At 41.3% G+C, this 8864-nt stretch overlaps 2 pseudogenes; one reads left to right on the top strand and one right to left on the bottom strand.

The window, feature by feature from the left end:
- Positions 1-2272: 2272 nt before the first annotated feature.
- Positions 2273-3225, bottom strand: LOC138427289 (olfactory receptor 8A1-like; annotated as a pseudogene).
- A 4767-nt stretch (positions 3226-7992) lies between these two features.
- Positions 7993-8864, top strand: LOC138427315 (ferritin light chain pseudogene; annotated as a pseudogene).

Below are 8864 nucleotides of genomic sequence, written 5' to 3'. Positions count from 1 at the left end.
AAGTTGGAAACACCAGGATATCTATTACAACACAGATTACTGAACCCCACCCGGTAACTTCGTAGGTGTGGAGCAGGGATCCCAAATTTGTCTCTCTAACAGGCTTCCAGGTGATGTTTGATCCCAAGGTTTAGCTGTTTACTGATTTTTGAGTGGCTTTTATGAGCGACTTTATTTGTGGTGGCAATGGTCACAGTAGCAGCTGGGAGTCACATCAATTCTGAAGTCACTTTGGGGGCATCCTCAACTTTTCTTTAGTCTAAATCAACTCTAATAAAATCATTCACTGTATTTATTGTCTTTTGCTGCAGAAAAGTAGAGTTATATATGTTTATCATTATAAATCACTGATTGATAAAACAGAATACCAAAAAATAGGTATACATGAGAAGATGTTATACATCCATTGCTCTGTGTCAGGCTGCTGAGTCTGAAACATGTATCCTTGATATTGTGACAAAGAAAGGGGCATAGGGAAAATTTTGTCTTATTGCCACTGGATTTACTGAGCAACGTTGGCAGTAGGTCTCTGTGTCAATTAAGCAGAAAGCAATTTGGCAGCAATTTATGATCTGGATGAGCAATCATCCTGGTTTTTCTAGGTCTGAGTGATCTCCCCAGGTGGGGCTTCCAGTGTGAAACATGGTGAAGTGCCAGGAAACCTGGTGAGCTGGCCACTCTGTTTCCTTATTTGTTCTGAAGAAGTTGCCTATCAACGTGGGGAGTCTAGGGCAGATGATAAATGGTGGGGATCTGAGGAACTGATTTTAGGAGGCATTTGAAATTGGAAGAGCACAATTCAGGCAGGTAATTGACTGTTCAAAGGAGGTGCCAGGTTAAAACAAAGGGGACATTTGAGAGACAAGAGTGTGGGCTCCAAAGTCACTGAGACGTGGGCTTCATTCCCAGTGTCTTTGTTCACCAGATGTGTGACCTTCAGCAAGTTACCAAACTACGTTTCCATAGTGAAATGGGGAAAAGAGTAGTACCTAACTGTTGTGAGGTGTAACTGAAATAATGCATATAAAGTGTTAGAAGAGTTTCAGAGCTCAGGTAAAGGTTGAAAAAGATGTTAGTGGCTGACATCATTATTATTGTTACTCAGTTACATGAAGGGATCAAGTAGGAGTCCTTATATAGAGATTAGAGAGGAGTGGAGGAGAGAAGAGGAAGATGTTTAGATGAAGAAGGCTCTGGACATCACTTGCCGGAGACTTTTATTCCACCTCTCTCTGCCTTGTGTACCCCCAAGTGCAAAAAGTAGATTCTAAACTAAGTAATATTTTCTACATAGAAATTGATAAAAAGGTGAATTTCAAACTCACTGTTGAAAGTTTAATGTTTTATTGAGGTGTAATTGATATACAATATTATACTAGTTTTAGATATAGAACACACTTATTCAATAGTATTTATAGTATACTCCATTTACAATTAGAAAACTGTAGCTTCACTCACAGTAAAAGAAGTGACTCATTGGAAAAGACTCTGATGCTGGGAAAGATTGAAGACAGGAGGTGAAGGGGATGACAGAGGATAAGTTGGTTGGATATAATCATAGACACGATGGACATGAGTTTGAGCAAGCTCCAGGAGTTGGTGATAGACAGGGAAGTCTGGCAGGCTGCAGTCCATGGGGTCACAAAGACTCAGACACAATTGAGTGACTGAGCTGAACTTACAGTTAAGGAGACATAAGAGATGTGTGTTTGATCTCTGCATCAGAAGGATCATCTACGGGAAGAAATGGCAACCCACTCTGATATTCTTGCCTGGCAAACCCCATGGAGAGAGGAACCTGGAGGGCTATAGTCCATATGGTTACAAGGAGTTGGTCATGACTGAAGCGACTTAGCATGCAGAGTTATTAAGAAATAATGGCTATATTTCCCTGTGTTGTACATTATATCCTTGTTGCCTATTCATTTTATATAGAGTAGTCTGTGTCTCTCAATCCCCTACTCTTACCTTGCCCATCCCTGCTTTCCTCTACTCAATGGTAAACACTACTTTCTCTATGTGTGAGTCTGTGAATGTTTAAAACTTTGTTAAAATCCAATCAACATAGTGGGATTTATTAAGGGAATCAGGATATAGAATATGCTTTCCAAATGAGGGAAAAGATGAAGAAATCAGAGGAGAAGGTGGATGGAAAGGAAGAGGGAAGGAGGCAGGTACAGTCTCCCAGCCATCCAGAGAAGGGACTGCTTCCCATCACGGGTGTGCAAGCATTCTTAGGGCTTCCCTCTGGGATTCATAACAACTTTTAAAACTAAGAAAGAGTAATAACATTTGCCTTGAAACACTTTCCTCTCAGGGTTTTCTGCTTGGCAGCCTTTACGTCCTTATTTCTCAAGCTGTAGATCAGAGGGTTCAGCATGGGGATCACTGCAGTGTAGAACACGGAGGCCACATTCTCCTGGGCCAGCGAACTGGCTGTGGAGGGTTTCAAGTATATGAAGGCAGTCATTCCATAGAACATCCCTATGGCTGCAAAGTGGGAGCTGCAGGTGCTAAAAGATTTGGACCTTCCCTCTGTGGTTCTGATGCGGAAGATACTGGACAGGATGAAGGCATAGGAAACAAGGATTGTTAAACTGGTGACTATGATGTCAAATCCAGCCAAAGAGAATACTATCATGTCAATATGATAGGTGCTAAAGCAGGAGAGCTTCATAAGGGCAAGTATGTCACAGTAATAATGACTGATGAGTGTCTCACAATAGGGCAATTTCAACAAGGTGATATTCTCTATGGTTGAGCCAATGATGACATGACATAGACCCCAGCCAACAGCAAGAAGCAGGCTCGCTGAGACATGATGATGTTGTAAAACAGAGGTCTGCAGATGGCAACATAGCGCTCATAGGCCATCACTGTCAGTGTGTAACTCTCAGTAATGACAAACACCAGGAAGAAGTAGAGCTGCGACATGCACCCTGCATAGGAGATGATGTTCTTCTCTGACACAAAGTTCACCAGCATCTTAGGGGTAGTGACAGAGGAGTAGCAGAGATCCACAAAGGACAGGTTGCTGAGTAAAGAGTACATGGGAGTGTGAAGCTGAGTATTCAGACAAATCAGTGTTATCATGTCCAGGTTCCGTACCATAGTGACTGAGTAGATCCCAAGGAAGAGGAAGAAGAGGGGGAGCTGGAGCTCTGGTTGACTTGTTAAACCTCCAAGAATGAACTCAGTCACTGTAGAGTGATTTTCTGCAGCCATTCTCCTTGGGGGACCTGTGTGATGTAAGAGAAGAATTGCATGAAAGGCTGCTTCTTGCACTGCTTGGTGAAGCTAGTTTTGAGAATCTGGGCCAGCTGTGAGATCCTGATGTCTTTCCTAATGAATATTCCCTCATCTTGATGGTTGTTTTGGGAGGAAGACAAGACCCTGAGTATTTCAAAGATGAGCCAAAAAGGGGGCGAGATCTGGAGCTGCTATCACTTTCATGGTTCTGAAATAGCCTAAGTGGGTCTTAAAGTGCAGTTCCTGGACCAGCATCATTGGCATTACATGAAGGCATTAGAGATGCAGATTCTCAGGCCTCACCCCAGACCTACCAAGTCAGGAACTCTGGGATGGGGCCCAGTGATCTGCATATCACACTGTCTCCAGATGAGGCTGAAGAAGGTTTCAAGTTTGAGAACCTCAATCCTGTAGGTAATAAGCAGTAGAGTTAATATTAGAGATACATTTTGTTTCAGAAATGAAATTCCATCATTTCTGCAAGTCCTAAATACTGACTGAATGTGAACATCCAGTAACCTATCTCAGATTGATGAAGTGTCAGGGGGATATGGTAGTTACAATATGATAGTGTTATTGAGTTTCAAGTCAATTTCTGTATCTGAAAGATGAAGAGATGAGTGATAATAATTTCTAAGGTGGTTGTGGAAACAATATGAGATAATGCAGCTAGAATCTTTTTTTCAAGATGTCATATCTTATACAAATGTGAGTTGTCAGTAGATGTCAGGAATGTTTTCCTTGTGTTTCACTTGGATCAGGCCCTAAAGCAATGGTACTCAACATCGGCTGTATATTATAATCACTTGCAACATGTAAAAAGTGTTGATATCTATGTTCCACCCAGAGAGATTCTAATTAATTCATCTCTCATGAAGCCTGGGCCCTGACATATAGGTTATTTCACAGTAAATACTCATCAGATACTTTATTATTGTTCTTATTTTCATTTTTTGATCATGATATCAAACCATCATCTCCTTAATGACAAAGTACTTAAGTTACAGACATGTCCTAAGAAGCATGGATCATCATTGCTGGATATGATACTTATAGATATCCTTTTTCTGACAGGTATTCTTTAAGTTAAAGTCTTAAATTTGCACTATTTTCATTGGTTATTTATACAGTTACTAACTTTTGTATATTGCTCTTCAAAAGTCATTCTCATTAACTCCTCTGAAAAGTTTTGCTTATGAGGAGAAATGTGTTTAGAGCAGAATTTTCATTCACATGTTTATGTGGAGAAAACGGAAGTGCCAGACACTAAGTGACTTTCCAGAGACTTTCTAATTATGAAGAACTTGAAACTGAAACTGCTTTATTCTGATCATGAACTCTTCTCTTTGCCCAAGTGTGTAGCCTTACAAATTGAGGCACCTAGAGGTTTAAGCAATGTTGCGATTGAATGTGTTTTATCCTTGATGTCTTATATTGTATGTACATACATATACAAAGGGGAATGGTATATTATTTTCCTATTCTGTAGGAAACAGAAGTTCTAAAATTTACCAGGCTCCTCTGTCCATAGGATTCTCCAGGCAAGAACACTGGAGTGGGTTGCCATTTCCTTCTCCAGGGGATCTTCCTGACCCAGGGATCGAACCCAGGCCTCCTGCATTGCAGGCAGATGCTTTACCCTCTGAGCCACCAATGAAGCCCAAATAAGTTACCAGAAGGCGTAAAAGTAGGAAGACACAGAACTGGGTCTAACTAAACCTTAGGACTTCTGTCTACCAGGTTGTTATTTGTCCACTAAACTATGTTACCTTGTTCTAGATTATCTTCTTTGTAGCAGTTTATTATTCTTTAGTGAAGTTAATTTATTGAATTTTTGGACAGAGATGATAGATTTTATGGGCAATTTCAGATGCATTAAAGAAAAATGATCAGGACTTCCCTGGTGGTTCAGTAGTTAAGAATCTGTCTGTCAGCACAGGCGACGTGAGTTTGATCTCCGGTCTGGGAAGATCCCACATGGCACAGAGCAACTAAGCCCGTGTACCACAACCTCTAAGCTTGAGTTCTGCAAGTACTGAAGCCTGTGCCCTAGATCCTGTGCTGTGCAACAAGATCAGCCACTGTTGTGAGAAGTTTGCACACAGAACTAGAGAGTAGCCTTTACCTGATGCAACTAGAGAATCCCTTGTGCAACTCCAAAGACCCAGTGCAGGCAAAAATAAATAAACTAATTAATTAATTTAAGAAAAAATATTACCAAGCCAGTATATGTGCATTGCAGAAAATCAAGAATACAAATAAGCAAAAATAAAATAATCTTCTGGCTCCTTGGAGACAAGCAATAGTCATTACTATTGTTTTAGGTGTTTTTCAATCCTTCAGTGCATATATGCATCCCTGATTCAATGGACATGAACTTGAGGAAACTCTGGAAGATGATGAAGGTCAGGGAGGCCTGGCATGCTGAAGTCCATGGGTTCGCAAAGAGTTGGATATGACTTGGTGACTGAATATCAACAAAAATATGTTATCCAGGGGTCTCTGGTGGCTCAGATGGTAAAGTATCTGCTTGCAATGCAGAAGACTGAGGGGTCCATCCCTGGGTTGGGAACATCCGTTGGAGAAAGGCATGGCAACTGACTCCAACATTCTTGCCTGGAGAATCCCATGGACAGAGGAGCCTGGTGGGCTACAGTCCACAGGGTCCCAGAGTCCAACATGACTGAGCATGTCATTTCACTTTCACATATGTATCTATATGTGTATAAGCATACATGTATTTTAAATCATCTTTGTAACCTGCTTTTTTAATGTATCACTTTATAATGCATTGTCTCATTCCTATAACAGTAACTTCAGCACTAACTACATATTTTTTTCTAGGTATAAAAATCCTTAATTATATCAATAGCATGAAGACAAGAAAATCTGAATTGCACTATAAACTCTACATGTTAAATTACTGATGGTTAAATTGCCAACTTTATAATAATTGCTATGGAGGTAACTAAGATTTTTTTATTATTTCTGTTAATTGTAAAAAAGAAAAAAATTCTCGCAGGGAGCAACAATAGATTAAAAATATCTTACAAATTCCCTTCTACTCAAATTCCACCTCTTAAAACTTAAGAAACAGAAAATCTACCTAGAATATACCATTGCCAGAAATCACAGGGCCATATAGACTGAACAGTATTTACTTCGTGAGGTGCAGATGGGAAAATCCTAGACAGCACTGACTTAATTATTGACTCCCACAATCCTCTAACAATATAAAATAGGAAAACATGACCCCATATTTGATATCAGTCACTACAATTCCTACCTCCAGTTCTACCAGACTTTCAGAACCTCAGGATTGCCGCCCATGAGAACACAACACAGAAAGAAAAACCACCCAGAGATGAAGGTAAACACAGGGTTGAAAATAGCCTGCATCAGACACAAGAGGTGATGAAAGAAATATTTTTCTCATAGAATTGTTTAAATTGTAATTAAATACCTCTGCCGATGTACAACTGTACACAGTCTCCTGGAAGTATTTGGAAATGCCTCAATTTTGACAGTTAGCAAATCAATATTAGGAGATGAGAGGACCATATAGATTTACATCTAATCCTAAATTTACTGAAAGGGGCCAGCACCATCATGAAAAAATGGTCCATGAGGTAGGGAGATATGTGGGTGTGTTTATATGTATATGAGCAGAACTTCTCCTGGGAGGCAGTCACTTCAGAGACTGGGGCCCTTAGCAAAGGACAATTAGAGTTTTGATTTACACTTGGGCTGTGAATTATGTTCTTGGGTCCCAAGTGTGTTAATTTTCCTTTTATTGGGGAAGTCAACTTGCTGTTTGAGAAACTACAGTCTAATGCCTCCTTTCAAGTAACTTACCATCAATGAGTCCATCACCATCCACATTATCCTCATTACAAGCAGCACCACCAGCCCCACAACGCCCACGGTTATTATTATCAACACCATCGTCAGTCACTGTCATTATGATTATTACTCATCATTAGTTATTCATGATCAAGCATAATCAACTATGATTAAAAGGCTTATTTGAAAGCATTAAATAAATAGAGTTGACTATTTTAATAAAAGTGTGTAATTTCACTAAAGGAACGTTAATTCATAAGGAGTGCTGAATTTGTCACCTTGATGTTGGACGTCTAGATTGTGTAGAATGGCAGGAGGTTGAGGGCATAAGAAGGTAGATTTATAAGAATTCTTCACTTGTATATTCTCATTCATAAGGAAAATATGCTGAGAAGAATGTGCCCTTTTCAAGACTACATTCAATAAAATATTATCTGTGAAAATGCTGCTAGTGAAGATTTTTAAATTAAACTTTTTCTTTCGAGTTAATTGTAGATTCACATAGGGGTGCAAGAAATAATATAGAGAGGTCCTGTGTACCCTTGAGCAGTTTCCACCAAAGGGAACATTTTGAAAAGTTATAATGCAATATCACACCCAGGATGTCTTTGGAATTTGCCAAGCAAGAATACTGATGTGGGTAGCCATTCCCTTCTCCAGGGGATCTTCCACACCCAGGGATCGAGCCCTCATCTTCCCCATTGCAGGAAGATTCTTTTCCCTCTGAGCCACTGGGGAAACCCCACATATGATTGATCTTCTTCAGATTTCCCCATTTTTATTTATACTCATTTGTGTGTAAGTAAGTTAACCTCAAAGCAATTTTATCACATGCACAGATTGTGTATCCATCACCATAGTTCATATAGAAATGTTTACCTCGGAAGTGCGCTCGGCGGCCCGCGGATCTGTCTCTTGCTTCAACAGTGCTTGGACGGAACAGACCCAGGGACGCCCCTTGCTCCAGCCTCCGACCACCCTCCAACCTTTTTTCCAGTCGCAACCTCCGGAGTCAGCCACTCAGCTGTCCGCGATCACCGGGACCAGCCACCATTTTTTAACTCCTTATTACCGACCAATCATGAGCTCCCAGATTCGTCAGAATTATTCTACCGAGGTGGAGGCCGCCGTCAACCGCCTGGTTAACATGCAACTGCGGGCCTCCTACACCTACCTCTCTCTGGGCTTCTATTTCGACCGTGACGATGTGGTCCTGGAAGGAGTGGGTCACTTTTTTCGCGAATTGGCCAAGGAGAAACGCGAGGGCGCGGAACGTCTCTTGAAACTGCAAAACCAGCGTGGCGGCTGCGCCCTCTTCCTGGACATGCAGAAGCCATCTCAAGATGAGTGGGGTAAAACCCAGGACGCTATGGAAGCCGCCCTTCTCGTAGAGAAGAACCTGAATCAAGCCCTGCTGGATCTGCATGGCCTGGCTTCTGCCCTCGGAGACCCCCACATCTGTGACTTCCTGGAGAACCACTTCCTAGATGAGGAAGTGAAACTCATCAAGAAGATGGGTGACCACCTGACCAACCTCCGCAGGCTGGCTGGTCCCCAGGCTGGGTTGGGCGAGTATCTCTTTGAAAGGCTTACCCTCAAGCACGACTAGGAGCTTCTGGAGACCAGTGGCCATTGAAGAACCCACCTAACATCAGGGCTGCCTGAAGCCCCTCTCTGCAGCCACTAGGCAGCTTTTTAACATCCTGGAGCCCTCTCTCAAGCCTTGGACCAAATGGAAACAATAAAGCTTTTTGCAGCATAAAAAAAAAAAA

The sequence above is a fragment of the Ovis canadensis genome, chromosome 21 (genome assembly GCF_042477335.2).
Source record: "Ovis canadensis isolate MfBH-ARS-UI-01 breed Bighorn chromosome 21, ARS-UI_OviCan_v2, whole genome shotgun sequence".
Lineage (NCBI taxonomy): Eukaryota > Metazoa > Chordata > Mammalia > Artiodactyla > Bovidae > Ovis > Ovis canadensis.
Note: the sequence above shows the minus strand (reverse complement) of the source record. Positions and strands in the feature narration are given on the sequence as shown.